Source organism: Cydia pomonella, chromosome 1 (assembly GCF_033807575.1).
Source record: "Cydia pomonella isolate Wapato2018A chromosome 1, ilCydPomo1, whole genome shotgun sequence".
In the NCBI taxonomy this organism is placed as follows: domain Eukaryota; kingdom Metazoa; phylum Arthropoda; class Insecta; order Lepidoptera; family Tortricidae; genus Cydia; species Cydia pomonella.
Window position 1 is genome coordinate 33146351 of NC_084703.1, and position 14861 is coordinate 33161211.

The 14861-nt window shown below is 35.0% G+C and overlaps 1 protein-coding gene and 1 long non-coding RNA gene across 4 annotated transcripts in view; one reads left to right on the top strand and one right to left on the bottom strand.

Annotated features, from left to right (window-relative positions):
* The window catches only part of LOC133519929 (extracellular sulfatase SULF-1 homolog), a 104581-nt gene that overhangs the window by 10261 nt on the left and 79459 nt on the right, over window positions 1–14861 (top strand). The gene's annotated exons all lie outside the window — the stretch shown is intronic.
* LOC133519880 (uncharacterized) lies at window positions 1169–14245 on the bottom strand. Its single transcript, XR_009799684.1, has 3 exons — window positions 13829–14245; window positions 2848–2898; window positions 1169–2386 (listed from the first exon to the last, which is right to left on the bottom strand). It is a non-coding gene; the product is annotated as an uncharacterized LOC133519880 (long non-coding RNA).

Sequence of the window (14861 nt, forward strand, 5' to 3'; positions counted from 1 at the left end):
TTTTCGGGTGGAAGTTTGCATGGTAATTTACCATATATATATATATTTTTAGGTTTATCATTCTCTTATTAGTTACAATGGGGGGGGGGGGGGTGGGACACATTTTACCACTTTGGAGTGTGGTGTGTCTCTCGCGCAAACTATTCAGTTGTCTATTCAGTAAATGATATTAGAAACCTCAATATCATTTTTGAAGACCTACCCATAGATACCCCACACGTATGGGTTTGATGAAAAAAGATTTTTTGTTTCAGTTCTAAGTATGGGGAACCCCATAAAATTGTTTTTTTTTTTCTATTTTTGTGTAAAAATCTTCATGCGGTTCATAGAATACATCTACTTACCAAGTTTGAAAAGTATAGCTCTTATAATTTCGGAAAAAAGTGGCTGTGACATAAACGGACAGACAGACGGACATGACGAATCTATGTATAACGACGGGTTCTGTTTTTGCCAATTGGCTACGGAACCCTAAAAATGGAAGGATTGTCATTGTAAACGTCATATTTTCATTTAAAAAAATTACATTAATGATGACATTTCCAAACTTGTCATTGAAATGCCATGTAGAGTGATGTAGAGTTTGACTTATCATATACGTTTATAATAGAATATAGGTACCGAAGATATAGCAGTCTAATTTTTAACCCCCGACGCCAGAAGAGGGGAGGGATATCTTTGACGCCAATTTCTGTGTGTCTGTCTGAGGCATCGTAGCTCTCCAGCGGATGGACTGATTTAGATGCTGTTTTTTTACGTGATAGCGAGCTTCCTTGCGGTGATTCTTAACTATGTCTGATAGAAATCGTTCCAAATAGAGGTGTTGCCTTACATCAAATGAGGTAGTTCTGTTTTTTATATATATTGGTAGTGATGAAATAGTAATGACAAATCCAAGTTTTCCACCTCGAAAGCCCTTCGGATCATTGTGGGGTGTATCAGTGTTGGGCATAATGCAATTAATTTGTAATTGCATTACGCATTAAATTACATTTAATGCAACTACTTGTAATGCATTACGCTCGTAATTGAATTTGAATTACCTGGTCATTTTTAATTGAAATAATATTAATTCGTAATTGCATTACGCAATTATGTTGTGTAAACTATTTATTACTTACACAAACAGGATCAAATTTGACTTGGAATGGTTAAGGAAAATATTCAGTCTAGTTTAAAACATTTATTGGATAAACATTTACCAAAATACAATTTAAATTACTAATAAGCATTTAAAGGAAGCACTTAGATACAAGTATTTTTTTAGTCTGTTATTTACTTAGTAATATGATTTTAAAAAGTTTAAGTGTAATTCTTCGAACGGTATTATAATTATATCCGGTAGGTACAGTCTACTGCAAAAGTGTACATATATGTGTCAGTCCTAAACAAAAGGAACCTTGTGGCGGAAATTGAGTTATCTAAGGGATATAAATCTAGAAACATATACCTAACTATTAATATAACAATCAACCCACCTAAAAATACCGCCATAAGGTCCCTTTTGTTTTGGACTGACACAAATAGCGTCCAAAGTTGAATGTAAGAACTAAAACACGTACTAAAAAGCTAATACAAGTATGTAAAAAAAAATGTTGAAAATTTTGAGGATAAGTTCCTTAAAGTTGCAAAATTTGGCCTTAACATATTAAATTAAAACACTAACCCACAAACAAGTATACCATGCTATATAAAAACAATGAAAATATTTTACTAAGTGAGTGTAATTTGTAATGCTTGAAGTAATGCATTACGAACTAAAATCATAAAATGTAATTTCTAATTGCATTGCGAATTACATTTTGTAATGCAGTGAAATTTTAATGCAATTAGAAATTACATTTCCGTAATTTCAATTCGTGACCTGGGTGATCTAGCTTAATATAAACATATTGGGCTAGGTCACTCATGTTATGGTTTTTTTAGGTGTTAATTTTAGTTTTGTAGGTAGTTTTAATATTAGGTTACATTTTATTCTAAGTTTGTTATTATTTAAATGATAATTAAAAATGAATAAAATTTGAAGAATATTCATAATTCAAATTACATTTTGTAATTGCAATTCATAATTCGTAATGCAATTACTTTTTGCCCAACTCTGGTGTGTATAATATACAGTACAGCGAGGGAAATTGTTATAACTCGTATCTCTTGTATGTCTTTGATGGACTAGGCTTGTCCTTTGGATCCACAGCACTCCTTTTGGGGCCAGCGTGTGTGGTAGCATTTCTTCATCAACCTGATCAGGCCGGTCGAAATTGTCACTTGATGGTGGATTATCAATGAATGGTTTTTCAATGTCGGCACACATCTCCAGTCCTGTATATTCTCGCAGGATTGACCATTGCTGTAGTTGCAAACAGCCGAGCATTTGAGGCCTGCTTTCCTGCAACCACAAGTGCTGGTACAACCTTTTGTTCAGTTACAGTTAGTTCAAAATTTTGCAAACCTTTGAAAAGCCGTATCTTAGAAACTATTTGACTTACTAAGACTAAATTATAGTCAATTAATTGCAAATATCATCTTCTTAAAAGTGTCCATAGTGTCGTTTGCCCTAACTCCGGTTCTTAGTGGATTTTTTTACAAAAACGGAAAAAAATCCTAAGATTTAATGGATTTTCATGTACTTTACAATGATCCCAAGGGCTTTCGAGGTCGAAAACTTGGATTTATTATTACCATTTCATCACTACCAACATATTAAAAAAAACAGAACTACCTCATTTGATGTAAGGTAAAATGTACCAATTCCATGGGCTATGAAGTTATTTATAGAAAATAAATTATATTAAATTTCTTTACTTTTATTGAGGCTAAGTCCAAAGTCATCATAATTAATCTACTTACCCACTCTCTATTTCGACGACCGACAATTATTACTGTGTAGTCAGCTGGGATCTGGAATATATTTATTATTATTTTGAGTACCTACAAATAAAGGTGTCTTTCGCTAGAAGGTGACCTGACTTACGGCCCGATTCGAAGATTGATTAAGACACGTATAAGATCTTGGAAAGATGTTTTAAAGACCGATAGCTAAACGACATGTCAGAATTGACTTTGTTTCGAACGTCAAAGTTGACATTGGTTGTCTGAATCAAGCTGCTTCTGTCAACTATACGACATATAGGTACAAACGATATCTAAATGAGAACTTATCTAAACCAGAACTTATCGTTATTGTATTTCATTCTTCGAATCGGGCCGTTAAGGACAATTAGGATCGAGCGTTCGGTATAGGGATGGGGTGGGATTCGCATTTGTTTATACGAATATTCGCATCATTTTAAACATTCGCATCGACATTCGCATTCGCATCAAATGATTTTTCTCCCTTGATGGTCTCATCTGAAGATCAGCGCTGGAAGCCCAGCAACATGCTGAGATGAGGACATTTCGTTGCACTTCATACTTTCTTTGTTTTTGTTACATTATGTAATTTGTCTTGTTTGTGTTTACGAATAAAAATAATTCTATTGTATTTTATTCTATAAATGAAGCACATGTTTTGCGAATGCGTATGTGCGTTGGTCGTGTCCTGTCCTGTTTCGTTGACTAGCGTATTGGTAGTGCGCGTAAATTGTTTTTCCTACTCCTCTACTGTTATCTGTCATTTATGCATTCATTAACACGAATATAAGAACATACATAAAAGATTTCAAGAAAAGTCTATATTGTCTATTCCTCATAAAAGCTCTTGTGCTTTTATAAGCTATAATGTTACTGCGATTAATGACTACCAACCTAACAAAACCAAAACGAATACAGTTTTAAACTAAGTGCATTGCTGCCAACGTACAAAATATTCATTTGGTTGCATAGTAAAAATAATTACTTCATAAGTCAGAAACACGCATGTGACACCCGTAATATAGCAACACCCATAGACTACGAAGACCGCTTAGCGTTGCTTGTTAGTCTCCGTAGGCTACGGTGGCCAAAATTGAAAAAAAAAACTGTCAAAAAAAATAATTTTGCAAGTAGCAAGTACCAGGGCCTCATGAGTTACGAGGAGGTGTCGCCGACCGGCCGGCCGCGGCGGGCCGGGTGCGTAACAAGGTATGCTCGCGCGTCTTGGCTAAATACTTTTGCTGTAATTTGTTTACCTAAATTAAGATTTTTTTTTGTTGACTCGTAGGAAAAATATTGTATGCAACGTTGTATAAGTAGGTCAAAAAATTCTCGTGGCGTATTCCTTTACAATGTTCGCCTACGCCTTCGGCTCCGGGTCACATTGTAACTCACGCCACTCGCCTTTTTTGACCCTTCTTATACAACTGTTGCATAAAATACTATTGAAGTTATGCATTTTGACTAGTAGACATCATTTTTTAACACTTTATAGCATCCTGTTCTAAGGTAACACATGCTTTATGTTCTATTTTTTTTTCTAATTAGGAATGATAATACCAACTACATATTCTCTAACATTTGTATTCGCATTTGGACATTCGTACCTTGGACATTCGGATTCGTATTCGCGAATGTGAAGAATGCGATATTCGTGACATCCCTGTTCGGTAAGTCGCCTACGCGAGTGATCCGTCAATCGGTATGCCTAGGTAATGGAATAATGGAAAAGCTCTGTTCACTCCCCTCGTGGCGTCAGCCCCGTCGTTTGAGTTTCGGACTTCGGACTCATGTGATTAATTAATACACTCAGTTTAGTTAGATCACAAGTCACAGATCATTTACATAACTGACCAAGTACAAGTATTAGCAGTAGCAATAACTGGCTGCATCGTCGCAGTGGTAGATTTCGAGCAAATAAGTTTTCTATAAAAAAAATAAAAATCAATTGGAGACAAAACATTGTGGCTCCGTTGAATCTTGTGTCGGATTCGGCAGTTTGCCCCGGAACCTCCAAAACAGAAGCAGCGTAGCCAGCCAGTGAATTAGGGAGGTGGGGGGGGGGGAGGCATGTTGGAGGGGGCAGACGCCGCAGAGTGGCATACATTGTAGCTGCCTGTACCTGCCTACGCTCATGAACAGAACTCCGGAACCTTCGGCCAGCAGAAGTTGGCGCACTCGATGGCAGCAGACCACAAAACGACGACGATGACGCGTACCACAAAAGAGTTTAGAGCTTTAGTTGCATGTGTTTGTTGAATACGTCATGTTTTTTGCTAATATGTAGTAGTATAGTAGTATTTCAAATTATTATGGGAGTGAAAATATTATTTGCACTGATAAATGTTAATCGCTAACAATCTTGATCCCAGTTACTTTTCAAAATTTTAAATTCTAAGTTTTCCTAGTATTCCAACTTTTCGATTCAATTTGTAGTCAGTAGTAGTAAGAAACATTGATTTCAAAGTAGATACAATACGATCTGTGCCGAAAAAAGTCTCATTTACCTGATAACAATTCGATATTATCCCAGAAGAACAAAGTATCATAATCATTACTAGTTATTCCCTCTATGTGGAGGGGATGGGCGGCAAAGCATTTCACACCTCTTTTGTCCTTTTGTATTCGTAAAGATTAAGTTTTATGCAAATTATATTTCTCCAACTATAACAAGACTTTCTTTTTATTTAATAAATAAGTTTAAAATCCGATCTCATGAACGTAATGAGTGGTACATACAAAAAGCATGTTATTACCAGGTCTCATGTCTGTCATGCGGACTAAGCGTAATTATTATTACATATCTGGTTTTCATGAGTATATAATTTTGTAATTACACATAATCAAAAATAAAAGAAATAAAATAATGATTTATAACAATATCCGGCCCATTCGACGATGAATTACCTATACTTTTTAGTAGGTAGGTTTTTAAAATAAAATATTGATTTTAAAACTGAATATGAATACCTTCCTTAGTTGGAATCCTTTGTTGTTGTATATCTCGCGTGCTTTGATATTCTTTGCTAGCTCAGAAATCACTTAGTTACTTAGTTAAATGACTCGGAGCAAATAAAAATGTCATTGTGTACCTATTATCTGACGGTGTTATTACGAGAACTCACGCTAAGACGGTATAGATCACCGAGTCGTGTTTATATAATTAAATAAGGCAACGTACCATTTACAAAAGCAATATGTAGTCAAACAAATATAAAAAAATAGGGAAAAATGTAGAACCCAATTTTTTTTTCTGTTTGATAGTAAATACAAATTAAGCTAAATTTGACGCTACATATCTTTTTTACATAGTCCGCATCTGTTTTAAAATAAATTATCTACACACATAACATAATGTAAACCCTCTATGCATTAAAAACAGCAAATCACTACCTGCAAAAAGTACAACTGTTTTTTTATTAATTTCTTATTTGTTTTAAAAACGGGCAAAGTTGTTGTTTAACTCCTAGTGGTATTGATATCTGAGTAAGCAAAGATTCCAAAATGTTATCTACACACATTATTATAAGCTCTATATGTACTAATTCACTTACCGCATGTTAGGTGGGCATGGGGACATCGATACTCTCTCGCGGAACTCGCAGATATGAGTTGGCGTCTCCGAACTACCTTTATTATTATCACTCATTTAATATGAAAGTTTTGCTATAAGCACTTAGTTTATAAACAACAAAAACTAATTTTATACTTATTTATTAGAGTATAATTTTGTTACAAAGTGTTGTTAAGTTTACAAATAAATGTTGGTGTAATGAAAATACTGATACCTATTCATAAAATAAAACATTCAAGTGGGAAGTCAAGTTTTACATAATATAAAGATTATGGATAAAATATATTATTTTGATATGTCCTTTAAGTAGGTAGGTAAATTTATTATTTTATTTTATTTTATACTTACAAACGAATTAAAAGATTAACTAAACGTCGAATCCGTAGTTCTCTTTAAATTCAGAGACAAGCTAGAGCCGGGGGCCGCCTGCCATATCGTTCGATACCAACTAACATGCGAGACTTGTCAAAATTATTTGCACTTGACACTTCATTTCAAAAACATCTCACAGATATTAAAATAAATTGTTCTTAAAATAAACAGAGATGTTCAAATGTGGATGTCATTAGATAATCGATTTCGATGTTATTATTACGCAATAATAACATTTTAACAAATATGTTGTAAGAAAATAGTTTATCGTAACACGGGCCGTTATTTGCGGATTTTAAACGAATCATAGAGGGTTTATGATATATGTGTAGATAAACGGCTATCAAAATACAAGTTGTAGGACTTGCAGCCTCTTGTAGGTACGTTATGTACATAGAAAATAGTAGTTTATGTGACTGCTACATAATGAAAGGCATGTGTGAAGACAATAAAAGGAACGATGTGCAAACGTGAGTTTCATAAAAGGATCACACGAGCGTTTTAATGCCTAATTATATACAGTTAGACTGCTTTATCTACACACATTTTATAAGCTCTCTATGATGTATTCAGGAATCTCTTGTTACAGTCTGTGCGGATAGTATGGGGTATAAGAAGTTAAAGTCGTGGTATGTATCGGGCCCAATACATTTCACGACTCTTCTCTTTCCGAACAGACTCTACGGGTCTGTCGCGGAAATCAGATAGCGTCTCCGATATATCATTCGCTCAATTTATTATAAGTACACTGATTGATCGAGATAATTGATCGCTCTATTTAGATGAAAGTTTCTGCGACAAAGATACACTGAATGTAAAATGGCGGTAAATAAAAACTTTTTGCGCATGTAACCCAGCCGTAGTTTTTTAAAAGTCGGCCTCAACTACCATGTCGTTCGATATGATTTCTTCATACTTCATGCGAGATTTATCAAAATTGTTTGCAAATTTCTCTTATTTTCATCTCGACTATTATTATAATAAAGGTAGAATCAAATTCCTTTGGTTTTGAGATGTTCTAAATTTTAATGTCATTGTAAAATCGATTTCGGTGTTATTATTACGCAATAATAATATTTTCGCGTCTTTATGATGGCCGTAATTTCCGGTTTAACGCATTTTAGATGGTTTATATATAGATGTTTATAGTCTGTCAAGCCATTTGCGTCAGTAGAAAAAAGCGGCAAATTTAAAAAATGTAGGCGATAAGACAGAAAATTTTAATGTCGCGCCTTTTTTTACTGACAAAGTTGTTTGCCCGGCTATATGTGCGTAGATAAATGTAAGTAGTTGAAATTTGATATATATTAACAATTGCAATGCACCTTTGGATATCTTTTCTCGATTATTTGATTTCTATAAGAGATAGGAAGCATAAATAAATTATATTTTCAACAGCTCTTAACTCCAAAGGAACAGGAATGAGCAGGAAACTTGAATGGTTTCCTTGTAGTATTCCTCTGCTACGTAAAATCGGCACGAGTGTAGCACCTAAATACGATATCATAGGAAAACCGATGAACTGAACTTTTAGGATATTAACACCGAATAACTAACAGGAACTTACTACTAAAAGATAAAACAAAAGGGTTCAACTAACATATTGGAAGTGTAACTAACTGATCATTTAATTTGTTTGAAGTTTTTATTATTTAGAATAAAATGTTTAGATTAGATTAGATTTAGATTTATTTATTACACAACATGCGATTGCATTACAAATTACATTCATATCAATTTATATGTATATATATTGTGGTTGTCAAAAATATATTCTAATAATGACTAAAAATAACGTCATAATCTAGATAGCAATAATTAATAAATGGAAATTTTCACCTGAAAAGGATCGTCAAGTCGTTAACAATGGTTTTTAATAAGTAGGTATCAATCCAATAATATTCGCGCTTCATTGTGTATGTTAGTGCTATTTAATAAATAAAAGTTTTATTGTTGTTACGTAACATAGCTAGGCAAGTCAGATATCGATATTTCTTTGCTGCATTTTTATAGTGGTCATGCCTCAAGTAGAATTGACTGTATTGCATAAAACCTAGCATTTATTAAACTCGACGGTCGAGCAGTTCCCTTGTAGAGAACCAAGCAAAACTTTTTATCCTATTTAAAGAGCAGAATTCTTTTACCGTATCGAGAGTATACCCATGACGTTTACACTGCTGTTATAGTATAATGACACTATTACCATTTCCTTCTTCGGAGGAAATGTATGGTGGATATCGATTTAAGTTTTTCTCTGGTCTGTATTTTTCAAATATAGGAACTAGGTATTCAACCGACGCAGGTCAATGCCAATTCATGGCACAAACCGCGCTGGATCGGGACACGTGGCGTTCTCTCGTTTCAGAGGCCAAGATTCTTTTTGGATCGCTGAGCCAAAGCAGTTAGTTAGTTATTTTAGGAACTAGGCATTAGGTAGGTATAGCTGGAACTTATATAATCAGCAAAGTTGAACGTAATAATGCGCAGTGCAAGGGCCCTCTGCCTCTGGCTTGTCTTAGCCGGACGTCCAGAGTGGAGTCGCAAGAGCTGCGCTCTTGAGGGTAGATGAGGCAATCTAAGTGATGAGTTAGCTATTTGTTTAAAGTCCAGTGACACCTCTCTATCCTCAGCCCTCACACCGGTGTTACCCTTGATTCGGCTTAGATGTCGCTTTTCGTGGGGGCCCATCTTGTGGGGGTGTGTTAGGCAGTCTGGTTATATGTAATAAGAAAAAAAAACTGTAAACTTCAAATGAAAACAACTGATGCGATTGAGAACAAAGTAAGGTTTATAGAATAACTACAATAAACAGCTACTTTTAATTTAGATAATTGTCAGGTTTTATATATATTATTTTTTCTGTAGGAGTGATAGGCAGCTTCTTCCTAGCACATTCAGTGGCAGCTTTTTACGGACCCGTTTTTCATATTTGCCTGCATCAGCCCATCACCTGCTGGAATTGTTAATGTTTTTTGGCTACTTCATTCTTCCCTTTTAATGCACTTTTGATTTGAGCCCAATAATAGTAGAAAAAACGGCACTGCAGGACGTTTGGAGCTCTTTCTCTATTCTATGTCAACTGCTTAGCGCGATTTTTGTACGAAGAAAATTGTATGATTTTCGACTTGGCTAGGACTGAACTGACTTTCATTGTAATTCGTTATACTTTAGCCGCATATCTACCCCAGTTTTATAATTATGACAGATATGCTTTGTTTTCGCAAATTCTATTAGCAATCTTTGTGATGGGCCCAGGGTCACTTGTTCCTAGAGATCTACCGCTTCGAAGCCTCTGTTCAAGAGACAACATACTAAATTAGTTATTTATTATGAAATGCACGAAACTTCGAGGTAATTTTATGTGTTTCGTAATCAAGCATGTATTAGGATGTTGCAAATTTACTTGCTATTTGGAAATGACCAATTTTCAGTGATCTCTTCTATTTGCAGTTGTAAAGTCGAACAGCGTAAAACCAGAATTATTTATTTTTGTATATAATAATAGGACTTTTTATTGCGGTAAGAAAACCGTAGTCATCTTGCTTAAAAGAAAAATTACAGCGGCTTGGAATTTACAGTTAGTTTTCGGTACAGGCCTTAATAGCCCAGTATTTAATCCATCAAGTTCACCAAATAGCCTAGTTCATTTTAGATTCCATGAACTCCTCAATTTGTCTTTACACCCTGGCCGGTCCTGCCTCTGCGTGCGTCTTGGACACGGGCAAGGGCAGCATCCGCTCGTTAGCCTTTATATTTCATTGAAGTGTCAAGAGGTCCTCTAGTCTAGGTGTTGGCTTTGGCTCCGCGCATGACTCCCAAATGCCCGGAACACCATTTTTACGGGATGTCTAAAGACGTAGTACTATAAAGTAGGAGGGTAAAAGCAATAAATTATTTTAATAAAATGATAGTGTGTCTATTCTAAAAGTGACTCTTTCTCGTGATTTCATGAAATCGGGACACATTGTATGAAAAAAAAAATCCAGTCGAAGTGATCCATTTTCGTTGATCTCGAGTGTGTGCTCGGTAATTCGTCGCTATGCGAATCTTTCATTAAACTCGCATTTTGAATTCACTGCAGGGCACTTTTACGAGCGCGTTTTTGGTGTAATCTATAATACTGGGAGCTATTCGGTTCAAGGACATCTCATATAGGTCGGAAACTTTGTTAACTTTTAAATCAATTGTCTACAGTGAATCCAAAATTAAAAAGAGTAAACTAACTTACCTGTAAGCAAGCATGTATATATATCTTGAGATTACCTACCATGTTAGGTGTGGTATACGTTCTATACCTAGTTTTCATTAATTAATGTTTCTTTTTTTTCATATTTCTACCCCGTATCATTTATCCTTTTACGACAAAATGCAGGAAATAAATAAAATCAAACTGCTGTCCGTTTACTCTTTCTAGAGAAGTATCCGCTACGAAATTTTAACCACCGCGTACCGCGTGTTATTTATTGTATCTGTGGAGCCATGTACGAGAATATCACGTCACGGCACTATACTTACTGTCTGAAAAAGTGATTGATTAATTGGATATTAATTTAAAACAGTTACTAAAATGACTTATGTGGGTAATGTATGAGAGGTATGTCACGTCACGATACTATTATAGTCTGAAATACTAATTTACTCGTATTTCATAAGATATTACAAGGTCCGTACTTTTCATGCCGTTGACGCAAAAATGACGTCATTTAACATATAGGACATTTTTTTACAACATTACAAAGATAGATACTTTAGATTAAACTTATTTATTGACAAGTAGAAAAAGAAATACTTGTTACGTGAAATACGCTGTTTAAAAACAAAAATATGTATGATTTAATAAATCAATAATATATTAATTAATTGAGTGACGATAAGATGAAAGTCAGTTAGACGTTTCTGTACTGATAACAAATGATTAATTATTACGAAAATACTAATTGGAATCATACTCTACGTAGCATGACGTAATTTTTCCGTCAACGGCATGAAATGTACGGGCCCTGGATATTAACTACAATTCATTACATATTAATTTAAACAATTACAATTGTCAGGGCAATGTTTTAGAAGTTACCTACAATGTGTATTTTTATTATAACCGCAAAAATAAATAAGACGTAGGTTTTGGTGCTATAAAACAATTCGGAAAGTTTTTTATTAAATTTAAGTCCCAACTATATATCAGAGCATAATTAATTATTGATTTTTTTCGTATTGCAATGTTTTTTGTACCTCGTCACTTGACACGTCGCGTCATTAAATGCAACGTTTTGAGTTAAAACAAAGTATTGGTACATTGCTTGCTGAATTATTGCTTAGCCTAAACTAACTACCACTAACTAAGTACCAAAAATACACGCTGTGTAAGTGATTCGCTAGACTCCCATAAACGAGCCAATCTTGACGGGTCTAGAGCAAATGTAAATTACGTGTAAGTTTGGACCAATTTAATGAAACATTCTGTGGTCTGGCGCGCCTTACAGCGATGTCAACATTTGGATACCTACCACGTGGAGACAGTCAACGAGGACTCTTCAACTATATTTGACCTAAATTAGTTAAATCTTTGTGGAATGCTGAAATAAACGTTACTGAAAAAATGGCCATGCGAATATTAGGCGTGGAACGCTATATAGTTTGACTTCTATATCCACAAGTGCAAGCCTGACCTAAATAGGTCATGGTTCTGAACAAAACTTGCGCACCAGTAATGGCGTAACGACTAACTGATTAGATTTGAGAATGAAATAACTTGCGATATAAAATCACAGAATAATTTACTTACTCTTACTTACAGTAGAATTATTTTCCTACATTCCTAACGTAACTATTTCTGCTAATGCATGCGTAACTATTTAGATTATAAAAGGTTATAATATAAATACCTATGCCACTCTCAAAACTATTCGGAACTAATGTAACGACTGTTTCAAATGCAGGGCGTGGCAAAATCCCCCGCCGCGTCTGTCTGTATGTATGTATGTATGTTCGCGAGAAAATTAAAAAACTACTGCACGGATTTTCATGCGGTTTTCAGCTACAGAATGATTCTTGAGGAAGGTTTAGGTGTATAATTTGCCACCTAGACACCTAGACCTTCCTAAAGAATCATTCGATTGATAGGTAAAAATGAAAATCCGTTCCGTAATATTTTAGTTTATCGCGAACATACAGACATACAGACGCCGCGGGGGATTTTGTTTATACTACTTAGTGATACATTACAAAAATATATTAGGTAGGTATATACAAATATTCGTGTTTGCCGAATAATAAAAAGGGATTCGTATAATATCATATATCATGTTAAGCTAATTATCTTGATTATTCTTTAAACATGTCAAAATTATAATCAGAATTTTACAATAAGGTCGTCAAACAGAAACAAATGACACTGCCTGAATACAAGTTTACTTAGCTATCATGAAACCGCCCATACCTGAAATAATTATATTTTCTTACTAAGAAACTATTTCATTCTGCAATAGATCCATTAAACATTTTACTACCTACTTGTTGATATAGGTATCATTTGACAAAGGTTTACGTCTAAAACTTTATTACCTACTTGTTGATATAGATGTCAACTAACAAGTTTGTCAATAACTTTATTACCTACTTGTTGTATAGATGTCAATAACTGGCCACCCTTCAATAACTAGCCACATTATACTAAAATGCATTGTGTTTACCTATAAACATTAGTATAAGGTGGCCTGCAGCGGTATCATGGTCGTGTTTTTGTCACTTGTCATATCATGCGTCACTTTCACACTTACGTATTTGTTAGAGCGTGACAGATATGGTGACAAATGATAAACAGCCGTCCATCTTAGCCCTGCAGGTATGAAACAGTGGCCAGTAATTGGCAATTTGCCTTGCGTCTTTGTTGGTTGCTATACCTAGGCGTCAATTCCGGAGAAATTATTAATGTTATTATACATATACATATACTTACGACTCTGTACTGGTGCCGTTTTTGTGATTTCATTTACGTACAAACGACATAAATAATATAATAGTAATACTTACCTTACATTCCATTAAACTAAACATCCATCAGGCGGGCCGTACGTTTGTTTGCCACCGACGTAGGTAAAGGGACTCTACGAGTTGGCTTCGGTTCCGCGCTTGCTTCCCTAACGTTCGGAACACCTTGGTCTTTGATGGGTAAAGATAAAATAATATAATTTTCTCAAACTTGCAATGAAATATTGACATGAATTACTTCAAATTAGGTCCGGAAATACTACGTATCCGGTGCGATCAGTGAAGATGATAATTATGTAAAGGAATTTCATACTGTCTTACACACCTAAGCCTGTCAAGTAACCTTATTTTGTTTTTAAACGTCAAATTGTGACATGACGTCTTGGCATTCAACCGTCAAATACAAGTAGTACGAGTATATTCGTAATTTGTTTTTAGCTGTCTAAACCTACGAATAAAACAAATTTTTTTTCGTTGCCAGTTTGAGAAAAGCATTTTACAATCTTCATGGCTACAGTGACTGCTTACCATCAGGCGGGCCGTATGCTTGTTTGCCACCGACGTGGCATTAAAAAAAAACTCTGTAAGAAGCGGGGTTGCCGGCCGCGTATCCCAATCCCTCTACATATATCTACTTGGCCTGCTGCCCTTCGTTTCCCAGCCTCTATATGTACAGTCAGTAATACCATTAGCTTAGCACCTTTGCATACAAAATTCTGTTAATAATGCATATTCCTAATCTGATTTGATGATAAATAGAAACAAAACGAAATGTATGTACCTATGTTTATGACTCGTTTAGTAGTGCAATAAATGTAATGTAACCGTTGTTTAAGTGTTGGTATCGTACGGCGGAGATTCCCACGAGACTGCGCCTATGCCCGAGGCCATGTGCGACTGAACCACGTCACAGCTCACTTTATGGCTAACGAAAATAAATATTTTTAATTGCGTAGTTGCGTGGTTAGTAACGAGCTTACAACTTTTTGCTCACAGACTGGCTAAACTAAAACGAGTAATTCGGTTTGTAGTAACATATGTCGCGCGTTTTGCTGAGATTCTGGTGTTTACTTTC